The sequence below is a fragment of the Arvicanthis niloticus genome, chromosome X (assembly GCF_011762505.2).
Source record: "Arvicanthis niloticus isolate mArvNil1 chromosome X, mArvNil1.pat.X, whole genome shotgun sequence".
NCBI classification, from domain to species: Eukaryota; Metazoa; Chordata; class Mammalia; order Rodentia; family Muridae; genus Arvicanthis; species Arvicanthis niloticus.
In genome coordinates, this window is record NC_047679.1 from 83,567,886 (window position 1) to 83,594,478 (window position 26,593).

The 26,593-nt window shown below is 40.0% G+C and overlaps 1 pseudogene; it reads left to right on the forward strand.

Moving 5' to 3' along the window:
* LOC117695057 (large ribosomal subunit protein bL19m pseudogene) overlaps positions 1-26,593 on the forward strand; it is a 31,507-nt pseudogene continuing 4,914 nt past the window's right edge.

Below are 26,593 nucleotides of genomic sequence, written 5' to 3' on the forward strand. Positions count from 1 at the left end.
ATGATAACAATGGAAGGAAGCAAGAAAATTGACTATGTAACAGTAAGGGAGAAGCTGAAGAAAGAGGGAGGTCTGAAGGCGACATTCATCATTTCAACAGACATACAACCAGTCACAAAAATTCAATATGCTGTTATTGATTTGAAACCAAGAGCCAAAAAACTACAAGAGGAACTCAACAATGTAAGTGCATCTACAAAACTCCACATGGAGCATCATACTTACTAAGAAATTATTTCCCTAGACCTGTCTTAATTGTTTTTAAAAGATAAATTGTGTCATTAATACCTAAGCTTTCTAACATACTATAGACATAGGTGGATTCCTGGGGATCATAGGCCAGGCATCCTTAGCTTAAGCAGCAAGCTCCAGGATCTATCAAGAGATCTTGTCTCCAAAAAGAAGCACGTGATGTTCAGGCCTCCACATTTATATGAGTTCACACATACACACATGTCAGTGTACACCTGTACACACATGTGCACAGCCTCAACTGGACACTTATGTATGCAAACATGCACATACACACAGCAATTAAGGCTTTCAAATAGCTACTTTATTTTAAATCTGTGACCACAGTCTTCAAAATCATGCATAATATTCCTTGGAAATGTACCATTTCTCTAGGAGGTTCACTTCATGCTATTATCCTATGGCCTCTGTTTCAATCTTGTCTCCTTCCACTGAACCCAATATATTTTCTTCTTTACCTCCACTTCTATGGACATTGGTTCATGTTTTGTTTTCAAAGTATGTCATTACAGGAAACTTCACCTTCTTCTACCAAATCTCACAATCCTGTCTAGAGGATTAAAAATGACTCAGTCTACATCCTTTTACCATGTCAGTTGTTCTACCTGTACTTTCTGGACTGTACCTCTTATCACTCAAGGGCCTTGCTTATCAGTTGTTTATTCTCTGTCCCTTGCATTCTCTGTGTCTATATAAGAACATTCATTAAGCAGAAAATATCTATTACTCTTACTGGAAAAAAGTTTAGGTCTAGGTCCTCCACCAGGGACTGTTCTGATCCTTGGATTCTTTTTACCTGTAACAAAATTTTCCAATAAAATTGCCTCCAATTGCAGTCTTCCCATGGCTGTCTACTCATTTCTTCCTGCTCGACTCTTTTCTGACTTCCACCTTGATCATTACATGGAGACTGCTCATGATTTCCCCAGCATGCACAGGCTCAGTAGTCATTGGTTTATTTTCATGTATTTAACTCCTCCATGGCACTTCTTTCATCAATAAACATTCTCCTCTTGGTTTCTGTATGGGTCATCTTGAGTTTCTATAAAAAATACTGGAGGCTGGTTGGCTTAGTCAATATGAATTTACTTCTTAGCTATCGAAGATGGGATGTTCCAGATCAAAGGATGGCAATGCTCAGTTTTTGGTGAGGGTTCTTTTCCTGAATTGTAGCTAGATGGCTGCTTAGTCACCATGCCCTTACATGGCAGGGTAGTGGGTAGAGCATGCTCAAAGGCCTTCAAATACCAAAACTATTACCTTGTTTGAGAAAGGGTAAAACTACGTGTGCTTGGAGAAGAGTACATAATTGAAAGTGCAAAGGATAAGAATGTCAAAATAGGAAGTGTCTGTTCAAGCAGTGCATTATAAGGTCATAGGACCCTGTCTCTCCTTGTCTTATTATAAGGGCAATAACCCTTTCAGATTCAAGCTCCAGTCTTATAACCTCATGTTACTTTATTTACCTCCTAACTCCCTATTTTCAAATGTAATCACATGGTATATTAGAGCTTATATTCATTACCTTCCCACTTTTTACAACAAAATACTTTAGATAATCTATGACGACAGAGAGGGTTTATTTTGTCTCTTAGTTTTTAGAGATTCTAGTCCAACCAAGATTTGGATAAACTCATGCTTTTGGGTCTTTTGTGAAGGAACATATCATAGAAAGAGTGCATGATGGACTGAAGTTGCTTACCTCTTGGTGGACAGGAAGCAAAAGAGAATGGTCATGTAGAGTGTGGGTTCTAAAGTACCCTTCAAGAGCATGACCTAAAGGCTCAATGTTATCCCATTAGACCCACCTCTTAATGCTCCATTACTTCCTGGTAGTGTTATAGAGAGAGGAATACATTTTTAATACATAGGCCTCTGGGGAACACTAAGGACTTCTACATATTGATTGGGAAGGTAGGGACAAAATTTAGTCTGTAATGTCTTCTGTGACTCTAATGACTTCTGATTTTTTTCCTACCATAGCTTCTTATTCCTTTAAAAGTTTTAATATTTTGCAATCTCTTTTCTTTTTCTCAGAATCATCCAATTGCTTTAATTTATTTAACCCTAAGGCTATATGTGTTTTTATGTAAGCTTATACATTGATAAGCATTTTCTTGGGTAATAGTTCTCTTTATTTTAAAATTTATTCTTCTCTCATATATGATATCCTGGCTGCAGTTTCATTCCCTCCCTATTTTTCTCCCAGTCTCTTCCTCCACCACCACAGCCTTACTTTATGGTTCTCTTTATATAATGAACTGTAAATGCTGCAATTGTTCTTGTTTTCAATGAGTGTTCTTCCCTTACTACATACTATCTTTAGGTTGATCATCAATTTATAGATTCAAACACCATCTCATAGTGATGATTTTTTACATTTGCATCTATATCCAGAGTGATAATTGTGAAAATGTGTATGTGTGTGATATAACATATTCAGCTTGAAATATGCTACTAATATTAATACCAAACAACATTAGACACTTATTTTTCTCTGCTACATTTACTTCCTATTTACAATCCACTTAATATTGCCAACGCCATATTGTGTTTTATAACCAGAAACATTGGTTATATTGTTCCCTTGCTTTACTCCCTTAATATCTCCTTCAAAATTTAATTGATACACCAAAAAAATCATTCCAATTGTTTTGTGAAATAAGTGGAATATGCTTCTAAACTCTATTGTGATCATTCACAGTCATGTTACCTGGTTCTTGCTATCACAGCTTGGAAGTTTGTCTTCTTGCTTTTACTATTGCTTTCTCCTAATAGAATGAAAATGGTGTGTGTGTGTGTGTGTGTGTGTGTGCGTGTGTGTGTGTGTGTGTGGTGTGTGTGTGTGTGTGTGTGTGTGTGTGTGTGTTGAGTAATGTAGCTTTCCTACTTAGGCTTATTCTGTTGTTTTCTGTCACACTTGAGAAAGAACCTGTATGAACAGACCCCTCCCCTCTTATTTTGACATTCTCCTACTTTGTACTCCTCATTACATAGTCTCTCCAAGTATACTTTTATTTGTTCACTTTCTCAAACAGAGAAATGTCTTTAGTAGTTCAACGTCTTTGTACATACTACTCCTTCAATCTAGAAAGCTATTCTGATGATTTTTCTCGAGTCAAATTCATTAGGTCTCAGCATACAGAATTTTTTCCCAAAGGTCTGTTTTGTCCTAAGAAATAATTTACTCTATTCTCACCTTGTATAACTTTCTCTCTCATTGCCTTGATTATCCTCTTCATTAACATTTATAACTACAATACTTCTGTTAGTGTGTTTTAAATTATTTAATGATAATATCCCTCGCTAGACCACAAGGTACTCATTTGTCTTATTTACTGCGGATTCCACAGGCCCTTGTCTTACTCCTTATATACAGCAAAACATCAATAAATACGTTGAGAAGAATATTTAAACACCAGACATGACAGACTTCTTTACTAGATTTTTGAAATCTAGGTAAACACAATCCATCAAGAGGAAAAACAGAAAAAAATAAACCCAATCTCTAATGCCAAATTCAGCCTTGTACAGAAGAAATATTTCCCTCTTGACCCTTTCTGTCAATATATATATATTGTGTAACCTAGAGCCACAGTGTTGCACACCCAAATTATGCCCAGAGAGAGCTGGTCTCCCAGGAGCTCTAACACACCTAAGATCACAGGCTCACAGGAGGAACAAGCTACACTCAGAGAGAGCAAGACTTGATAACAGTAGAGATACCCAGATGGTGAGAGGCAAGCTCAAGAACATAAGGAACAGAAACCAAGGCTACTAAACCCAGCAAAACTCTCAATTACCATAGAGGGAGAAACCAAGATATTCCATGAAAAAAAATTTAAACAATATCTTTCCACCAACCTAGCCCTACAGAGGATAATAGAAGGAAAATTCCTATACAAGGAGTGAAACTACACCCATGGAAAAGCACGAAACAAATCTCAAAACAAACTCCAAAGAAGAGAACCATACAAGCATAATGTGACCTCTAACAACAAAAATAACAGGAAAAAACAATCATTGATCCTTAATACCTCTCAACATCAATGGACTCAATTCCCCAATAAAAAGACATAGGCTAGCAGACTGGATACATAAACAGGACCCAGCATTTTGCTGCATACAGGAAATGCACCTCAGTGACAAAGACAGACACTACCTCAAAGTAAAAGGTTGGAAAAAATTTCCAAGCAAATGGTCCCAAGAAACAAGCTGGAGTAGCAATTCTAGTATCCAATAAAATAGACTTTCAACAAAAAGTTATCAAAAAAGATGGGGAAGGACACTACAAACTCATCAAAGGAAAAACCCACCAAGAAGAACTATCTATTCTGAACATCTATGTCCTAAATGCAAGGTCAACCACATTTGTAAAAGAAACTTTACTGAAGCTCAAAGCACACATTAAACCTCACACAATAATAGTAAGAAACTTTAACACCCCACTCTCACCAATGGAAAGATCATGGAAACAGAAACTAAACAGAGACATAGTGAAATTAACAGAAGTTATGAACCAAATGGACTTAACAGATATCTATAGAACATTTCATTTTAAAACAAAAGAATATACCTTCTCAGCACCTCACTGTAACCTTCTCTGAAATTGACAATATAATTGGACACAAAACAAGCCTCAACCTATACAAGAAGATTGAAATAATCCCATGCATCCTATCAGATCACCATGGACTAAGGCTGGTCTTAAAACAAAAACAACAGGAAGCCCACATACACATGGAAGATGAACAACTATCTACTTAATGATAACTTGGTCAGGGAAGAAATAAAGAAGAAATTAAAGACTTTTTTAATTTAATGAAAATGAAGGCACAACATACCCAAACTTATGACACACAAGAAAGCAGTACTAGGAGTAAAACTCATAGCTCTGAGTGCTTCCATAAAGAAACTGGAGAGAGCATACACTAGCAGCTTAACAGAACATCTGAAAGCTCTAAAACAAAAAGAAGCAAATAGACCCAAGAGGAGTAGACAGCAGGAAATAATCAAACTCAGGGCTGAAATCAAACAAGTAAAAACAAAACAAAAAAAAAACTATACAAAGAATCAATAAAACCAGGAGCTGGTTCTTTGAAAAATCAACAACACAGATAAACCCTTAGCCAGACTAAAAAGAGCACAGAGACAGTAGTCAAATTAACAAAATCAGAAGTAAAAATGGAGACATAGCATCAGAAACTGAAGTAATTCAAAAGATTGTCAGATCCTACTACAAAAGCCTATACTCAACAAAACTGGATAATCTAGATGAAATGGATGATTTTCTAGACAGATACCATGTACCAAATTTAAATCAGGATCAGATAAACCATATAAACAATCCAATAAACACTAAGGAAATTGAAGCAGTTATTAAAAGTCTCCCAAACAAAAAAATCCCCAGGATCAGATGGTTTTAGTGCAGAATTCTATCAGACCTTCAAAGAAGACCTAATACAAATACTTCTCAAACTATTTCATAAAATGGTAACAGAAGGAACACTACCCAATATATTCTATGAAGCCACAGTTACACTGATACCTATGCCACACAAAGACAGAACAAAAAACTTCAGACCAGTTTCCCTCATGAATATTGATGTAAAAATACTCAATGAAATTCTTGCAAACTGAGTCCAAGAACACATCAAAATGATCATTTACCATGCTCAATTAGGCTTCATCCCAGGGATGCAGAGATGGTTCAATATATAAACATCCGTCAATGTAATCCACTATATAAACAAACTCAAAGGGAAAAAAAACCCCACATGATCATCTTGTTAGATGCTGAAAAAGCCTTTGACAAAACACAACACCCCTTCATGCTAATAAGTATTGGAGAGATCAAGAATTCAAGGCCCATACCTAAATATACTAAAAACAATATACAGCAAGCCAATAGCCAACATCAAAATAAATGGAGAGAAACTTGAAGCAATCCCACTAAAATCAGGGACAAGACAAGACTGTCCACTCTCCCCCATCTATTCAGTATAGAACTTGATGTTCTAGCCAGAGCAATTGGGCAACAAAAGGAGATTAAAGGGGATACAAACTGGAAAGGAGGAAGTGAAGATATCACTATTTGCAGATGATATGAAAGCATACATAAGTGACCCAAAAAATCCACAGGAAAACCCCTACAGCTGATAAACAACTTCAGCAAAGTGACTGGATACAAAATTAACTCAAACTAACCAGTAGCCTTTCTCTTCTCAAAGGATAAACTGGCTGAGAAAGAAATTCAGGAAACAACACCCTTTATAATAGTCACAAATAATATGACATATCTTGGTGTGATGCTAACCAAGCAAGTGAAAGATCTGTATGACAAGAATTTCAAGTCTCTGAAGAATGAAATTGAAGAAGATCTCAGAAGATGGAAAGATTTCCCATCAGCCAAATTAACATAGTAAAAATGGCCATCTTTTCAAAGCAATCCACAGATTCAATGCAATTCCCATCAAAATTCCAACTCAATTCTTTACAGAGATAGAAAGAGCAATTCTCAAATTTATCTGGAATAACAAAAAATCCAGTGCTGTGTTAGAATCGTGGCTCATTTCCACACACCAGGCCAATACAGTTCTATATGGGATTATTGTGGGGGGAGGGATCAAAGGTGGCAATGAAGACAAAAGGGGAGCAGAGAGCGAGAGGAATCAAAGGGTCTGCCTTTTATTTGGACTGTAATGTAGCTGCTTGCAGGTGAAGGTGGAAGGTGAGCCAAGTGGATTCTGGGAATGTATGGTGGTTGACATGGCAACAGATGTGTTGGTCCCTGTTGCCTATGTGTGATGTCACTGGGTTTGGAGACGATCTGCCGTGCCAGTCTTGATACCAACATACCTTTTTCTTATCATAAAGAGAAGAAAAAAAAGGGGAGGGGGAAGCTGATGGTGAAAAGGGAATAAAGGTGTTGTGTCTTTTAAACTGTTTCCTGCTGTCTAGGGGCATCATTAATTTTGGGGTGTAGCTGACTTTCACCATCGGTGTCCACTTGGTAAATGTTCCATCAAGTTCCTCTGTGAACAGCAGCTGATAATCCTGTCACAGGAACTGATTAATGTTTGGTTGGAAATGTTTTGTATTTGTCATTGAAGGAATATAGAAACAAGAATAATAAGGCAGGAAGCGAATAATAACACCAGGAAGATGGCTAGGAGAGCCATTACAAAAGGGAGCATCCACTTCCATATAGGGTTTTTAAAAATCCCAGAACTGGAGGTCTCACATTCCCTGACATTCTGTATGTCTGATTGTAGCTTCTGGATTTAATTTCTCACTATCCTGGATTGGTTGATATAGAAACAGCATTCTTCTTGGAGGAAGAGGGAAAGACCACCTTCTTTAGCTGTCAGGACATCTAGCCTCAGTTGGTTCTGAAGCATCAGAGCTGCCAAAGAATTGATCTGTTTCTGGACAATAAGCACAGTTTCAGCCATTTTTTGAAAACTGCTTTCAAACTTGGAAGTGAACTCATCATATTGGGTCATGGAAGTCATTATCCCTGCAATTCCAGTACCAGCACCTATGGCTATTCCTGCAGCAACCAAGAGTGGCACAGCCTGAACTGCCCTCTTATGTTGGGCAGCTATCATATCTACAGTTGGTATTGGCAGGGGTTCGTTTTCCTGGATTACTCTTAGTTCAGGGAAAAGGAGTACCAATGTACAAACTCCTGACTAGCTGGTGGGTAGGTGATGATATACCTGAGTGCCACAAAGAATGGATGTGTTTGGGACTGCAGGGCATTGTGGCAGAGATGATATACCAGGGGTTGTGGTTCTATTGCAGTCTAGGGAGCTTAGTGTTCCTACAGAACATGTCCCAGAGGTCTTAAAACAGTTTTCCACGCCAAAAAGAGGGAGTCATGGCAACATCAGAGTCAGGGCAGCTGACAAAAGGTGAGGTAAGATTACTTGGCAGTATCACTGGAGAGGCTGTAAGTGGCAATTGTGAGCTAGTTCCAGGGGGTACACATAGCCAGCAATTTTTAAAACGACCAGGTCTGGTGACATTAAGGAGTTGGTACGCCATGGTCAAGGTCTGAAGCAAAAGTTGAAATGACAAGTTAATGCTATTTATGAGGGGTGATATCAAGGAGGTAAGAACCTCAGGGGAGTGTTTGATTACTTCTCTTATTTTTCCGATGTCTAGAGGCTAGGCAATTGAGACATATTTTCTCTGGATGCAGATAACATTTACTGGGGACCTGGGTTGATTTTTATGGTAGAGCTTACCAACAATTCTTGTCTCCCACCTGGGATCCCATGGGTCTTGTATGTAGAAAAAGAGTGTCTTGCAATGTTGGTAGAAGTGATTGGTCAGTGATCTTAGCATATGTATCTGACAAGACTAATCTGGTCTGTGATCCTAGCATATGTATCTGACAATACCAATATGTGCAGCCCCCCAAAATGTCAGTCTGGTCATTTTTTACAATAATCTTTTGTCTGGTCAAAGAGAAAGCAAGTATAGAGAACATAATATTTAGATGGGTTAACAGACACACAGATGATGGCAATTTGGATTGGTTCCTGGCATCTGGCTATGGAGCAGTTTCCTGACCCTATTTGGAAAGACTATTTGTTATCTGTTGAACCTGGAATCTCCAGATATAAGGGCTACCCTGGATGGAAACGAACAGCAGGGGGAGGACGAGAAATCCATGTCTAATCCAGTGAGGTCGAGCTCGGCTGCTAGAGTAGAGTCTCATTTTCTGGGATTGGAGACAAGGTGAGTGGTCTTGATGTCTCTGGAGCTTAATAGAGCACAGTCCTGGTAGAGTCCAGTAATTGGATGACAACAGGAGAATGGTGTTTAGCAACAGAGGGGTTCTGAACATGCCAAACTCGGGGGTCCACGTGAGAAGCTGGTAAAGGAAACGACATGTTAGTGTTAGTAGGTTGACTGGCTAGATGAAGGAGCAGAGGAACTGCTGGCGAGCTTGGGTTTAGGTGAATGGGGAAGCAAAGGAAATAGAGACTCCCAACTTAGCTAAAATATCCCTTCCCAATAAGGGGACAGCACTACTAAAAAGGAATGGGTGAGAGGTGCTCCACTAAATAATGCAATTAAGTGGTGGTGTCTGGTGAGGAAGGTAAGGTTGTCCTCCTAACCAGACAATAGGAAAACATGACAGAGAAATGGGTCCCCAAAACTCTGTCAGGACCGAGTAAGTAGCCCCAGTGTCCAAGAGGAAGGAGATGGGCCTCCCACATACCATGATGGCTACCTGGGGATCCCTGCTAGTGATGGCCATGGTTGGGTCGAGGGAGCTTGGGCCTCTTCACTTGTCCATAGCAGAGCCTAGGAGATCCGCTGGAGATTTACCTGGGAGTGATGTCCCTCTGTCTTGTGCAACATGAGGGCAATTGACAGACCAATGTCCCTCCTTATGGCACCTAGGACATGGCCCCCTTGGCTTGTTGGGGGGTAAGCCCTCACCCTGTGACCTTGTTGACCACATCTATAGCAGGGGCCTGGTGGTCTCTGAGCCTTAGAAGACCAGGAGTCTGGGGCAGTGGCTGGACCTGGTCTGACAACCTTTGCCAGCATGTGGTATTTTTGTTTTGGGGCTTTCTCATCTCTCATGGTATACCTTGAAGGCCAGTGCCAAAACTTCTCCATGTGGAGTTAGACGACCCTTCTCAACTACCAAAGTTAAGCTTTTTCGTTGGGGTAGCTCTGGGAAAAAAGTAGGGCATCAGAAGTTGCTTACCTTCTGGGTTTTCAGGGTCCAGATTAGTATATTGCAATAAAGCTTTTGTGAGGCATTCTAAAAATTGAGATGGGTTTTCCTGTTTATCCTGTACGACCTCTTGGAGTTTTTCAAAATTTACTGGTTTTAAGGCTGCCTTACGGAGACAGGCCAGGAGGTAGGTTATGAATCTATCTCTGGCTGAAATACCACCTGTGGAATTATAATTCCATTGAGGATCTTGATAAGGTAGTGCCTCGGATCCGACTGGATAGGTTCCATCTGTTTGATAAATTTCTTCTGCATGTGTTCTTGCCTCTTCCCAAACTTGCCTGCATTCATCAGAAAGTAAATTATTAGTAAGGATCATATGTACATTGTGGAAAGTCAAGCTATAAGATTGAGTAATGCACTAGAACTCTTTAATAAAGGCAGAGAAGTTAGAGGTATAGTCTGCTTTCTGTTTGAGAAAGTTCACCCAGTGAGAAAGGAACATGTACTCTGACAAGACCATCTACCCCAAAAACTTCCCTTAGAGAAGGGACTGATGCTGGATCAGGTGTCCATGGAGGAGAAGAACCTGGGGGGTTTGGCTGTGGCCTTAGAGTGGATGATAGGAGGGATAAAGTTTGGCACCAATGCAGGGTGATTGGAGCGACGTGCAGCTGGCACAGGAGGAGGGGAGGGGTCTGAAGAGGCCAAGCTAGTACACTCTGGGGTATCCTGGTGAGAAGAAGAAACTGAGGTGGCAGTTTGGGTTTTTTGGTGGTGTGGAAACAGGTCTGGGGTGGAAGGGAGGTAGCTTGTTAGCTGGATCAAGGGTTGTGGCATCATCTGGTTTCATGGCTAAGAGAAGTTGGATTGAGTAACAAGAAGAACACATAGAGGGGTTGGAGCTAAGATAGATGAATGCTTGGGCATAGGGAACCTCTTTCCATTTACCAGACCACTGGCTGGCAGTATGTATGAAGATCCCTTAAAATAATTGGATCTAGTGTGCCATTAAGTGCCCATTTGGAGCTATTGTCTAACGGATACTGAATCCAGACCTTATTGCAGACATGTACTGGTTTCACCTCAAGTCGGGCGTTAACTTCAGAGATTTGAGATTTTCCAGGATACATCCCAGTGGGGTGCCTGGGGATATGTTCAAAAATAATTTAGCACCCATTGGGTGATGAGGATGTTACTGAACTATTTGTACCTGCATCCTGAGAAAAGTTCAGTAAGGGGTTACAAGTGTACAGCCAGGCTAGATGTTCAGGTCGTCATGTGAACACTCAGGGTCTATGACAGAGAAGTCTCAGACTTGCTAGAAAGCTGTTAAACCTAGATCTAGGAATTTCTGGTAGCTGCAAGAGCCCGAGGGGTTGTGAACTGCCTTGGAAAAGGGAAGTCACACAAGGGTCTAAGTCTTATAGGTCAGCTAGGAGGCTGGTCGTAAGGACCATGGCATTGAAATTCTTAGCCCAAAAAAAGGCTGGCCAGGTCCTATCTGGGCATTTAGGGTTCTTTACGCCAACTGGCAAAACACCTTACTGATATGCTGGTGTGTGTTTGGGGTTTCTTGTGAGGGAGGGGGCAAAGGTGGTAACAAAGATAAAAGGGGAACAGAGAGAGAGGAGGTAAGAGGAAGTCTGCCTTCTATTTGGCTTGTGACTCAGCTACTAGCAAGTAAAGCTAGGAGGTGAGTCAAATGGATTCTGGGAATGTAGAGAAGTTACCATGACAACAGATGTGCTGCTCCCTAGGTATGATGTCTGGGTTTGGAGATGAGCTGCAATGCCAGTTCCTGATACCAACACCCAGGATAGCAAAAAACATTCTCAGCAATAAAAGAACTTCTTGGGGAATCACTCCTTGAACTCAAGCTATACTACAGAGCAATAGAGATTAAAAACCACATGGTATTGATACACAGACAAGCAGGTAGATCAATGGAATAGAATTGAAGACCCAGAAATGAACCCGCACACCTATGGTCACTTGATCTTTGACTAAGGATCCAAAACTATCCAGTTGAAAGAAGACAGCATTTTCAACAATGTACTGGTTCAACTGGGTGTTGGCATGTACAAGAATACAAATTGATCCATTCTTATCTCCTTGTACAAAGCTCAAGGCCAAGTGGATAAAGGACCTCTGCATAAAACCAAATACACTGAAACTAATAGAGGAGAAAGTAGGGAAGAGCTCAGAACACATGGGCACAGGGGAAATTTTCCTGAACAGAACACCAATAGATTATGCTCTGAGATCAAGAATTGGCAAATGGGACCTCATCAAATTGCAAAGCTTCTATAAGGCAAAGGACACTGTCAATAGGACAAAGGGGCAATCAACAGATTGGGGAAAGATCTTTACCAATCCTACGTCTGATAATATTCAATATATACAAAGAACTCAAGAAGTTAGGCTCTAGATAATCAAATAATCCTATTAAAATAGGGTACAGAGCTAAACTAAGAATTTCCAACTAAGGAATCCTGAATGCCTGAGAAGCACCTAAAGAAATGTTCAACATCCTTAGTCATCAGGGTAATGCAAATCAAAATGACTCTGAGAGTCCACCTTATACCAGTCAGAATGGCTCAGATCAAAAACTCAGGTGACAGCAGATGTTGGCGAGGATGTGGAGAAAGAGGAACACTCCTCCATTGTTGGTGGGACTGCAAGCTGGTAAAACCACTCTGGAAATCAGTCTGGCGGTTCCCCAGAAAATTGGAAATAGTTTTACCTGAAGACCCAGTTATGCCACCCCTGGGCATATACTCAGAAGATTCTCCAACATATAGCAAGGACACATGCTCCACTATGCTCATAGCAGCCTTATTTATAATAGCCAGAAGCCAGAAACCATCCAGATGTCCCTCAACAGAGGAATGGGTACAGAAAATGTGGTACATTTACACAATGGAGTACTACTCAGCTATTAAAAATGATGACTTCATAAAATTCACAGGCTAATAGATTGGACTTGAAAATATCATTCTGAGTGAGGTAACTGAGTCACAGAAAAACAGACATGGTATGTACTCACTGCTAAGTGGATATTAGCCAAAAAAGAAGCTCAGAATACCCATGATACAACTCATAGACCGTATGAAACCCAAGAAAAATGAAGACTACGCCAAAGTGTAGATGCTACAGTCCTACTCAGAAGGGGGAAGAAAACAATCTTGGGAAGTAGGAGAGAAGGATCTGGGAGGGAGAGAGGAAGGAGAGGGAAAAGGGGGATCTGGTTTCAATATGGGAGGTGATGGGGTAGAAGTACATAGGTTCAGAAATTTGAAAGAAGGAGAATAGCAGTGGTAGAGGGGGAACTGAGGGTAGCCACTAGAAAGTCCCAAATAGCAGGGACCCAAAATGTCCCCAGGACCCAATAGGGAGGACATTAGCCAAAATACCCAACAGAGGGGAGATAGAACCTGGAGAGACCATATCCAGAAGTTAGGCACAGCCCCTAGATGAGGCTACCAACCCACCTCAAAAATATTAACCCAGAATTGCCCCTGGCTAAAGGAAATACAGGGACAAAGAGTAGAGCAGAGACTGAAGGAAAAGCCATCCAGAGACTGCCCCAACTGGAGATCCATCCCGTCTGCAGACACCAAATCTAGACACTATTGCTGATGCCAAGAAGTTCTTGCTGACAGGAGCCTGATAAAGCTGTCTCCTGAGAGGCTCTGCCAGAGCCTGACTAATACAGATGCAGATGCATGCAGCCAAACATTGGACTGAGTGTGGGGAATCCCACTGGAGAAGTTAGGGCAAGGACTGAAGGAGCTGAAAGGATTTGCAACCCCATAGGAAGAACAACAACATCAACCAACCAGACCCCCTAAAGCTCCCAGAGACTAAACCATCAACAAAAGAGTACACATTAGGTAGGGGAACCCATGACTCCATCTGGATATGTAGCAGAAGATTGCTGGTATTACTGGGAGGGAAGTCACTTGGTCCTATGGAAGCTCAATGTCCCAGGATAGGAGAATGCTAGGGCGCTAAGGTAAGAGTGGGTGGGGGAGCACTTTCATAGAGGGAGGGGGAAGGGGGAGCAGATAGGGGAGTTGTGAAGGGGAAACTGGAAAGAGGGATAACATTTGAAATATCAATAAATAAAGTAACCAATAAAATGAAAAAGGATGAAAGCGTTTCAAAATTTAAGCAATAATTATGAGTATATATTAATTTATGCATTTCTAGGAAAAAATCTATATTGTTCATCATTCTCTTTTTTTCCCTTTTTTTTCATTTTTTATTAGATATTTTATTTACACTTCAGATACCATCCCGTTTCCCCATTCCCCCCCCCCCTTAGAAAACCCCTATCCCATGCCCCCTTTTCCTTTTTGCATTTATACATTTTTTTAAGAAATGTTAATCATAGTCTTTATAAGTTTGGTATTGTTCAATCAGAGGTGTAACCCACTACCCAACCTAGATATAACCACTATCTTTGACTGGTGGAGATACATGAACATCTGCCTCCCTGTCTCCCCCCTCTTTCTCTCTTTCATCACCTAACTTCTCCTCTCCTTCTTCTCCTCTTCTTACTCCTTTTCTTCCTCTCAGTACTCCTCCCACCTTAGTTCCTCCTACACATCACCCTTCCTGTTAAAATGAAACTTTTCTCTCAAAATACAATTAGAGCATAATTATGCCAATTTGTACCAGTGAGGTACAAGATAGTCCTAATACCCAGTCCATCATTTTGTTGACTAACCAGCACCTCTGTCATCTATCCTAACTAAAACACTTAGTTTTTCCTTGGCTTAGAATAAATGTCAGCTGAGAACCTTCCACTCAGATCTTTTCTCTCAAAGTAAATAATATAGTAATATATCACCCTTCCTGTTAAAATGAAACTTTTCTCTCAAAATACAATTAGAGCATAATTATGCCAATTTGTACCAGTGAGGTACAAAGGGGTTCATGATCAGCTTCTTTCCTAAGAATTAGGCTTGCCCATAGTAGCCCTAATTAAAATGAAACTGGAAAAATATTGAGGCTGTGCCTTGCTCTAAAATGACTACAAGATATGTAAAATAAATATTATCCTGGGAAACTACAATTTTAAAGCAGCATTTTGCTTCATCACAAGTACAAATGGAGAAGCAGCATGACTCTGTACCTTATCATCCATGTGATGTAATCACCTTTCTATGCACAAGACACAAACTGATAAGTAACTTGATCTTAAAAGTACCAAGCACCACACTATAAAATATCACTGTGGGTTGGGACCGTATCAGCACACCAAGGTATTCAAATCCTATCAGGGAAACTAGGCCTGAAAATTGTGGAACATGTGAGACTAAGATGCAACCCCTTCACCTGGGCCCAGTAAAGAAAAGGGCTCTTAACACCATGATTCTGGTGACAATGATTGTCCAACTGCCTGTAGGTGTAGTGTGAGTATCATTGGACTGACAGAGAATTCCCAACTGTCCCAGAGGTTTCAGCTCAACCATGTCCACACTGATGACAGAGCTTGGCCCTAATTCCTATCTACCCATCTGTCTGTTCATCTCTCTTCACTCAGGTCTGCACCCTGCCTCTGCAGCTTCCATGGTCCCATATATTTTACCTCAGCAGCTCAACTCTGAACCTGTGGCTTATTTTTATGATAGCACACCTAGCAGCTCCTTTATGGAGTTTACTAACCAACCCCCACAAATATTCTCTTTACATCCTAATCAGTCTTTTAAATTTTTATTCTATTTTATTTTTTAATTGGATATTTTATTTCTGTACATTTCAGATGTTATCCCTTTCCCCATTCCCCCCCCCCAGAAGCTCCCTATCCCATCCTTCCTCCTCCTGCTTCTATGAGGATATTCCCCCACCCACCTGCCCACTCCCACCTCCCCACCCTCAAATTCCCCAACACTGAGCATCCAGCCTTCATGGGACCAAGGCCATCCTCCGGTACATATACAGCTGGAACCATGGGTCCCTCCCTATGTGCTCCCAGGCTGGTGGTTTAGACACTGGGAAATCTGGTTGGTTGGTATTGTTGCTCTCTCCATGGGGCTGCAAACGCCTTCAGCTCATTCAGTCTCCTCTCTAACTTCTCCATTGGGAACCTCATGATCAGTTCAATGGTTAGCTGTGGGCATCCACTTCTGTATATGTCAGGCTCTGGCAGACCTCTAAGGAGACAGCTATATCAGGCTCCTGTCTGCATGCACTTCCTGGCATTCACAGACACTGTTGTGGATGCTTATACCTTCTTTAAGGCTTCTTTGGACTCATTGAACCTTGCTACAATCCTCTAATGCTTTTATAGCCATTTTCTAACTTACACACACACACACACACACACACACACGCACACGCACACGCACACGCACACGTATATATGATATATACATATATATCATATATACATATATATACACATATATGATCTATATATCATATATATATGATGTACTATAGAATGTGTGATTTCAGATTGAGTTTAATAATTAAGATTGAAATAAAAGACCCTGTGTTTGCCCACAGCCAGCTCTCAAGGGAAGTTGAGATTACTTGGAAAACTGCTACAAAGCAGAACAAAACAAAAAAAAAATTCTGTTATTCATTATGAGTTGATTGTTATTCAATAAATCCTGGTATTGTGAAAAAAACACTGACATGTCTATATACATTTCTGACACAAAACACTCACAATAAGAACATAGTTAAAGCAACTATTTCCTTAAGGGCTCTCTTAGAACTCTGAACAGACATTCTTGAGTCTCTGTGGTTTGGGGGGAAACCATTATGATATTACCTTAAATCTGACCTAGTCCTCATCTGTCAACATTCTTGAACATATCTGACCACTCATTCCTTTGGTGGCTGTTTATTCCCTCATTCTAGATTCTGACTAGTCCTGTGCCAGTATGACAATAGCACTCTATGTTTCTCTACTTATTGTTTTCTAACCCAATTCTCTCAGAGCTCTAGACTTCTATAATAGTTGATTAGATGAACTATTATGTCATCAACAAAAATAAATCAGCCACAGAAAGAAAATTACCTCAAATTAAATTGTAGTTAGACTGTATATAAGTTGGACACATGAATAGAAACCATAACAAACATTAAGTTATTGTGTCTACTTCCTGGCCCTTGTGAGCACTTGAATTTGTGAGCATAGTTTGTGCCTAAAATCTTGGGAAATTTTGAACTAGGACTGGACAGGAACCAGATGATTGAAGATCAAGAAGGAAAAGACATAGGTGGGGTCTTAAAAGAAGGGCACTATAAAAATAAATGATGAAAAGAGACTGTAAAAGAAGCAGAAGTAATGAGTTAAGAGTGAGAGAGGAAGAATGGCCTTGGATAAAAGAGAAAAATTTTCCAGTATACACTCAGAGTCTGTAACTTTATCAACTTTCTTCTTCCTAAGGTTCCTGAAATAAACAATTAAGACTGACATTCAATATAGATATAAATCATCAGAAGGCCATTTAGATGTTTATGTTATCATGTTGACACTTCTACTACTACCAAACATATGTATAGTGAAACATAATATGTTTATAAAATAAAGTATTTAATGTGTAATCAGCAATGTTCTTTATGATCTGTAATTCAACAACAAGATATAGTTTATACTCAGACAAATTTTATATTTTTCAATCTTCTTGGTTTATCTCAAAAAATGAAACTGGGTTTTCTGAAAGTTTCATCTTATTTTAATAAAATTAAAAGTCTGTCTAGACCCCTTAAAGAATGTAAGACCTGGTTGATATGGTTCTTCCTTTTCACTGATGTGGGGCTTCTGAAAGAGTAGGCATAAAAGGAATTAGAGAATGAGTATCATTATATTCTCCTTCATACACATATATAAGGATAAATATACACACATAAATATATATAAGTATCAACACACATACACACACACACACACACATACACACACACACACACACACACACACACATATATATATATACACTGATGTATTACTCAGCATTCTCTAGAGGAACAGAATATCTATACTTAATACATAGGTAATTTATTAGATTGGCTTATATGAATTTGTCTGCCTAGTCCAACAGTGGCTCTCTCCCTCAGTGGTGAACCTGAGATTCTGAAAGCTGCTTATTCCACAAAGTTGGAAACCATAGCAGTCCAAATTTAGTGCTAAAAGCCTAGAGAATTCATACAGAGATAGTGATATTCAGTCCATGTCAGAAGAATCGGAGTTCCAATGTCCAATAAAGGATGGCAGAAACAGTTTAGATGTACTCACTAACAATGAGTGAAGGCAGGCAGGCAAAGCAGCCCTGATTTTCCCTCAGACCTCCTTTTATCAGGGACAACTCAGGATGGTGCTGCTCATTTTTTTTTTAATTTTTATTAATCATTCCATTTGCTTACATCTCAAATGATATACCACTTCCCAGTTACCCCCTCCACCAACCCCCATCCCATGATATACCACTTCCTGGTTACCCACCACCACCATCCCATCCCATATCTGCCCTCCCCTCTCCCTTTTGCCTGTATGAGAGTGCTCCCCTACCCACTCACACTTGCTCACCCCACTTCTCCAGCATCCCCCTACTCTTGGGCATCCAACCTCCCCAGAACCAAGGGCCTCTCTTCTCATTGCTGTTGGGTAAGGCCATCCTCTGCTACATATGTATCTGGAGCCATGGATCCCTTTAGGTACACTCCTTGGTTGGTGGTCTAGTCTCTGGGAGAACTGGGTGGTCAGACCAGCCTATGTTGTTCTTCCAATGGGGTTGCAGTCCCCTCTGCTCCTCTAGTCCTTCTGCCAGCTCCCTCATCAGGTTTCCTGAGTTCAGCCTAATGGCTGGCTCCAAGCATCCACCTCAGGTTGGCCCTTCCTTCAGTCTCTGTTTCATTTTTTGTCCTGTTCTTTCTTTAAACAGAAACATTTCTGCAGTTAATTAGCTTTGGAAACTCACTCTCATACACATGTGGAGATATGTCACCTCAGTGACTCTAAATCCAGTCCAGTTGGTAATGAATCATCACATAACTGTGTAGGGACATAGAACAGTTGAAAAAATTACCCTAGAGCCTTCTTTTGTTTTGCCTACATCTCATGTGCATATAAATTTGAAATGGAACTGTGCTGCCTAAGGTGGTCCTGACCTCATGTATTCAAGTAACCGTGCCTCAGCCTCCTGAGTACCTGGGGCTACAGGCATGCACTATTTTGCCCAGGTGGCACTTACATGTTTTATACAGTCAATTAAAAATTGAAAACATTCACATTTTTTAAAATATAGACAATTGGATTATTCTGGGAAAAAAAATAAACAGAAAACTGGCCCTAATAGACCCGTGTTCTCTTACAGAAATAATTCTCTGGAAGTAATGAGTTATTGACTGCTTTATATGGGCTGGTAATAGCTAATTCAGTTAGTCCATAAGCAGCATCTTTTACCTCTTGCTGCTGTCTACTCAATAGAGGAAGCATATCTCTTCTAAGCCTGACTAACTTCTAGGCTTACCAACTACATGAACCGTGTCTAGCAGCAGATGGCAGTAGTAAGCTGCTCATCCTAGTAGGAAAGATACTGCGCCTCACCAAGTCTTCATTCAGAGACCATGCTTATTTTCCTCTGAAATACTCACCTCTGAAAATGCAACATTGCTATATTTTAGTAAATACATATTTTGACAAAATGAGTTATAACCAAAGATTTGGTACTAGTAGCAATATAAACAGGAATGTGTACGGTAGGAATTAAAAAGTCTTGCTAAAATTCAGCCAGGTGTAGTGGGAGGCAGAGAAAATTGGATCTCTGTGAGTTTGAGGCTAGCCTGGTCTATGTAATGAGTTCCAGGACAGTCAGACCTACATAGTGAAGACCTGTCTCTGGCAGAAAACACCTAGAATATAGAAGTGTGTCTTTGTGGCTTCAAACTGGGCAATGGTTTAGATCTGGCATCAAAAGCACAAAGAACAAAAAGAAAAAAAAAACAAGATAAATGGGACCTCATCAAAACTTAAATTGTTCTTGCTACAAAGGGCACCATCAAGAAAAGAAAGAGACAATCTGTAGAATTGGGGAAAATTTTCCAATCACATATACCATAAGAGATGTTAGAGGATATTTAAATAATTCTTACAAATGAACCCATTAGGATTAAAATAGAGGTAGGTGATGTAGCTTAGTAGATAAAGGCACTTGCTTCCAAGCTTGATGGTTTGATTTTGATTACTGGAGCACATGGTGGAATGAAAGAACCAACTACAACAGATCACACTTTGACCTCATCTACATGCTCATAGTGACTTCTCACACACACACACACACACACACAAGACACATGCACACACACGCAATGCATGCACTAAATCAATAAATACATGGTTAAAAAAATTGAAAGAAAAATGGAACAATTTAAAAATAGTCAAAGTCTCTGGGTACACATTTTCCCAAAGAAGAAAACAAAAGTCCAATAAGCAGAAAAAAAATATATTCAATCTTACTAATCATAATGGAATTGCAAAAAACCACGACTTACCACTCACACCATATAGGTAGGATACCTAAAATTTCCAAACAGATATTAACACATGTTGGCAATTACGTGGACAAGTAGGAAGCTTTGCTAATAGGATTGCTGTGGTAAAGGGCACAAATGTAACCTTAAAAATCTACATATATATTCTACACACATAGCAAATAATAATAAGCTGTTAAAAGCTTTCTTGACCAAAACCATTTTTTCCTTAATATACTGTGGAGGTGGGTAGGAGACAGGAGAGACGGAGGGAGGGAGGGAAGGAGGGAGGGAGGGAGGGAGGGAGAGAGGGAGGGAGGGAGAGAGAGAGAGAGAGAGAGAGACAGAGACAGAGACAGAGACAGAGACAGAGACAGAGAGACAGACAGAGAGACAGACAGAGAGACAGACAGAGACAGACAGAGAAAGAGACAGACAGACACAGAGTCAGAGAGACAGAATAAATGTCGAGGGGCAAAAGATGGACAGACAGGAAGAGGAAGAACTCAATATTTCATGGTAACCAAATTGATCATGTACTGGAGAAAATGATGGTACAGGTTGCAGGTAAATGAAACCTAAAGTACCAAGATTCAGTCATTACACATAGAGGGGCAAGTGGTGGCTAAAAAAGGGAATTTGAAAAAAGATGGGATGCCCAACAGAGGTAAGTTTAGATCAATCTCTGAATCAGGAGGCTGAATCACAAAGCTTGCCATGAGTTTGAGGACAGCCTGGACTACTTAGTAAGTTCAGAGCCAGCCTAAGATATATACTAAGACCTTATCTTAAAACAAAAATCTGAGCCAGTCAAACATAGTTGATATATCTAGGTTGGGTATTAGGTTACACTTCTGATTGATATTGAGCATTACCAAATTTATAAAGCCATTGGTTAACATTAAAAAAATTTGTATAAAAACAAAAAGGAGAAGGGGGTATGGGATAGGGGTTTTCTAGGGAGGGGAAATGTGGAAAGGGGATGGCATCTGAAATGTAAATAAAATATCCAATAAAAAACAAAACAAACAAAGAAATGCACAACATAAAGGCCATAAAGTGTTTAACATAGAAATACAAATAAAAATAAGACTGAATTTATTTATTTAAAGAAAAAAACAATAATCAATCATGGGGCTAAAAGTAAGGGAAGCAAGGTCCATTCTGGGCTCAGAAGCCATAGAATAAACAGTACCATAAAAGATACTGAATATTTTAAGTGAAGTAACTGGTTTCTTGGAAACCTTTATAAAATGTCTATTATATTCTTTAGGAGGCCAATGTAAACATTTCACAAGTGTTCCCTCACAAGTGGGTTCTGTTTTTAGAAGGCTTTGTTGTTGTTTGTTTGTTTTTTGAGACAGGGTCTCACTCTGTTAGCCTTGATCTTGTATGCCTCCACCTGCTTCAAGTTCAGGGGATTAAAGTCCTACTCCATGTTCAGGTTTTCTGTTCATTTTTATTTACCGCTTTATAGCCATTCATAAAAGAACATAAGAACAGAGCATGACAAGAGAAATGTGTCCGTATTTCAGTGTTCTACATTTTGAAATGGGAACCTTTGCAAACCAGGACAAAAGAAAAATGGTGCCTTGTGAAAATCAAATAAACAAAAGGGGTGGTGGGGTGGGGTGGGGATCCATGACTGCTCCGGCTGCAAATGCTGATGTTATATGGACCTCTTCCCTCTCCAGATCTCATCCATATCTACAGAGTCATCATGGCTTGTTGGTTTATTTTTCTCACCTAATGTATCACACATCTGTCCCTCTGTTTTCAATCTTGTTATGGCTCTATTAGACCAGGTGCTCATCAATTCATGCTTGCAAAACAACAGGACTAATACAGGGAAAATGAAAGTGCCAGTTTTAGAGTTAAATAACTGTAAATTTTTCTCTCAGAGAAAAAAAATTTGTTTGTTTTAGCCAAACGCCTATCTAGGTGTTTTCATTGCTCAAACATGACAGCATGGCTGGGCTAAGCCTAGAGTTGAACTGCTCTGCTTGGAAAATTAGCTGTAATGGCTTGGTTGGGGAATGTAATGGATTGGCTCAGTGAATCTGTAACATATGGAAAGATAGGGAGAGGTTAACGGGAGAATGAAAGAAAGTTGAACAACACTGGGAAAGCCAAAGCTTTTGTGTAATGGCTAAGGAGTTTTAAAGGGAGCAAATGTCTCATATTTAAAGGTTTTAAAATACATTTTTATTTCTTTGAGAATTTCACAGATGCATACACTGTATTTTGATCATAGCCACCCTCAGGGAGAGTAGACCTCAAGTCCATGCAGAGGGTGATTGGTTTGCTCTGTGAACTTACAAGCCAGTAGGAGAGCTTCAAGGATTCATATAAGTAACTATAACAGAAAGATCATGTAATTAACTGTATATAGAAATACAAATGAAATTCTTTTCATGTTGAGAACAACAACAACTAGATGAAAGATTCTGCCTGGAAGGCCAGATGTCTCCATCATTTTCAGGCAATGGGAGAAAGACCACATTGCTTATAAGCCAGGTGCATTTTTATAGCACTGGTTGCTCCATTTAGGAGATATAGTTTGGGGAGCATAGAAACCTTGCTAAGGAGAAATAGGATAGCTTAGCTTGATTACAGATCAACTCCTCTTGCATATCTTTTCAACCTAGATCTCACCTTCTTACAGCTAGCTTAGGTACTCTCAAAGCTATTTTCTTGAGATCAATAAACACTCTTGGAAAACCACAGATGAGGTATCCAGTAGTGTTTATGTGTCTATTGATCCAGATTAGGCTTATGACACAAATATGGTCCACTCAAAACTGAGAAACCAACCCAAAGATATCTAGATAAATTCTTTCAAACAATGTCATGGTCCTATAAAAACTCCCCCACCTTTAATAATAAAACTAGATTAAAAACTTAAGTGTTATAATAGTGGGGCTGAAGATGCCTCTTGCTATAATAGACTCCTTAAAATAATCACCACTATATAAGTAAAGCTTGAGTCAATAAGAGGATACAAAATTCAATCTCATGTCTACAAAGACAAGTATGGCTCACCTGTGGCTACAGAGTAATTTGGTTCTTGAATCTAAAATGGTAACAGCTACAATGACATTTGCCATTCCATTTAGAGTATCAGACAGGATGAAAGCATTGGAATTTATTTGCTTGAGTCATAAATTATTGCCATACCAATGAAAACAGGAAGTACATGCAAAGCCTTTTTAATGCCAGAGAACTTGTCTCTCCATCTATTTTTCTTGATCTCAACCATTTTAAAAATAAAATGGAAGTGTGGATGACTCCAGGGGTGATATATGGTAAACATCAGCTGAACATCATATACAGGTACATATGTTATTCATATTTGCTTTGGTGGGGGTGAGATGACGTCTCAATATGTAGCTCTGGCTGTCCTGAAACTCACTCTGTAGACCAAAGCTGGCCTTGAATTCATAGAAATCTGCCTGCTTTCTGCCCCCCAAGTGCTGGATTAAATGTCGACATGACTAAGGTAATCATATTTTGTCCCAGCTTTATTTTACACATGCCTAGACACTTCTCATTTCATCCCCAACAATCACATCTGCCTTGGTAACACTTTTGAGGCTATCTGTGAAACTGACCATGGTCCAGCTGTAGTAACCAAAATAATTGATGTTTGTGTAAGCTTAAACCTAAAAATAAACTAAAGGGAACTGTAAATAAAAAAAAATTATCATATTATGCCTAAAAAAATTACTGTTTGCAAAAAAGCAGAGATTACTAGGCCACCCCAAATCCCTCATTAATGCAATCCCATCCCCCTCCCCTGGAGTACTGATGTAGTTGTACCCCGGAGCTTGGTCACCAAGAGACTTTTCAGAGGCATTCACCTGCCATCAGTCTGACCATTAATTAAAGGACCCAACACTGTTAATTGGCTTAATGGTTGTTAAGAACTACCTCATGTGGATTATTTCATTTGGTGGTCCCAATGATATCCCTAATACTTTGCTGGACTGAGCCTTGCTTCCAGCTTTCCTGGCTAGTAGAGATTTCAGGAGATAAACCCCCTGACAAACATTCCAGGGCTCCCTTGAGATTGAGGAGAGCATGCTGATTCCGGGAGTCTTCTTCTTGATTTGGGAAGAAGCTTTCTGACAAGAACTCCTTCCCTAGCCAGCCCTGCCTTGCTTAATTGGAATGCCAATAGTAGAGGATCTGGTCTTCTGGATCTGCCTCTGATGAGAGATTTGGCTTTAGTTTTGTTTCATAGTCTATCAACTATGTCAGTGATCAAATATGTGCTGTGCAAGTTTGGCCCAGGGAGTTGTTTTTATGATTTATTGATTTTTGCTGTTAGTATTTCAGATTGTCTCCACCCCTCAAAGGGGAGTTTGGAGTGCCCTCACTCTGACTGTCAGAGATTCTGCCTATTTCTCTGGATTTTGCCACTAAATAGTATTGTCTATATGTCATTGTTTGCCCTGGTTTGTCCTTTATTCCCCTTCTCCCAGTTTCTCTAGATTCTCTAGTTCTCTGAAGTAGAGAAAATGCAAAAAGTAGGATGGAGTGAAGTTGAATGGGATGAAGAGGCCTATCTTTGGAGACTGTTGCTGCAGATTTCTGTCTTTTTGTCAATAAAAGCAGCTTCTTTCCTTTACAAGATGCAAAATTTACAGTCACACCAATTCACTACTGGAGTCATCCCCAACTCTGGCATCGGTCTCATCTGCTCCCACAACATGGGGATTGTGGCAGGTCTTACTTGGGGTTGTCCTCTTTTCATTGCTGCTGCTACTGGGTTGGTCATATAAATTTTCTACTATGTCGAGTTACATAAATTTTCTTCTAACAGAGGGACCATCAAATCTAAACTATAACCCCTTCAATGTAGGCTTAGGAATTTCTCTAAGGGAAGACTGTGCACTTACTATGGAGATTGACTGGCCCTCATATGAAGTGGGATGGCCATCTACTGATTCCCTGGATCCAGCTATTGCAAAGGCAGTTTAGCTCAATGTCATAGGACCCCAGGCACCCTGATCAGTTCTTTATATTGATCAATGGATGACACTTGTTCAAACCCCACCAGCTTGGTACCTCTGGAGATTATCCTGCTGTTTGGAGTTTCAAAATCCTCTCCCCCACTGGCCTCCCACCACCTGTCCTGTTCCCTTCAGAGGCTGAGGACCTTCTATTGGATTCCCTGTCTATAACCTGTATCATCCCTGCCTCCTCCAGATGCATTCTCCTTCGCCCAAAGACAGGCCTCTTCATCCCATTCAACTTCACTCCATCCTACTTTTTGCATTTTCTCTTCTGGATCTACAACCCCTGTTTTCTCCCCCATCTCTCTCTGTGACTATCACCATCCCTCCTGATGAAGATACCAAGTTTTCCCAGCTTCTTACACTTTTTACATCAAATTTGGCTCCCTGCTTGTCGAACCACCATGCTCTAAAGCCAAGTCAGATCCAGGCCCCTGTTTTGCTGTTGTAAGAGGCCCCATTCCCTCCTAATGTGGGTGGGGGGCAATCATGTAGAGGAAGGTAGTCACTCTTTCCTGATATGTGTTTCTTTCTCTACTTCAGATCTATATGGCAAAAAAAAAAAAAAACAACTAGACACCACCCCACCCCCTGTTTTTCTAGCAAGCCTCAAGCCCTCCTGGAATCTGTCCTTCACACCCATTGTCCTAACTGGAACTGGGATAATTTTTAGAAGTTCTTTCCGACTTTGTTTATATTTCAGAGGAAAAATAATATATTGCAGTAGAGGCAAGGAGGCAAGGAGGCAAGGGAGGCTTTAAAAAAAAACAAAACCCTGGCCAATGCTATTGACATTGAAAAGTTACTCAGTTTTGAGGCAGCTTTTCTATCCAAGCACCTTGTTTGGGACCACAATAAGTACATAGGTTTCCACTGAAATTTAGGGTGTAACTCAAATCCCATTAATTTGTCTAAGTCTACTAAGGTTTATCAGGGCTCAGCAGAATCCTATGAATATAAAAAAGCTTTCTGAATTTACACCATTTTGATCAACTAGCTCCAAAAGATGCTAGAGCATTAAATTTGGCTTTTGTTACTCAATCAGCCCTAGTTATCAGAAAAAAACTGCAAAAGCTACAGAGATTTGCAGGGATGAATATTTCCCAGCTCATCAAAGTGATCCAAA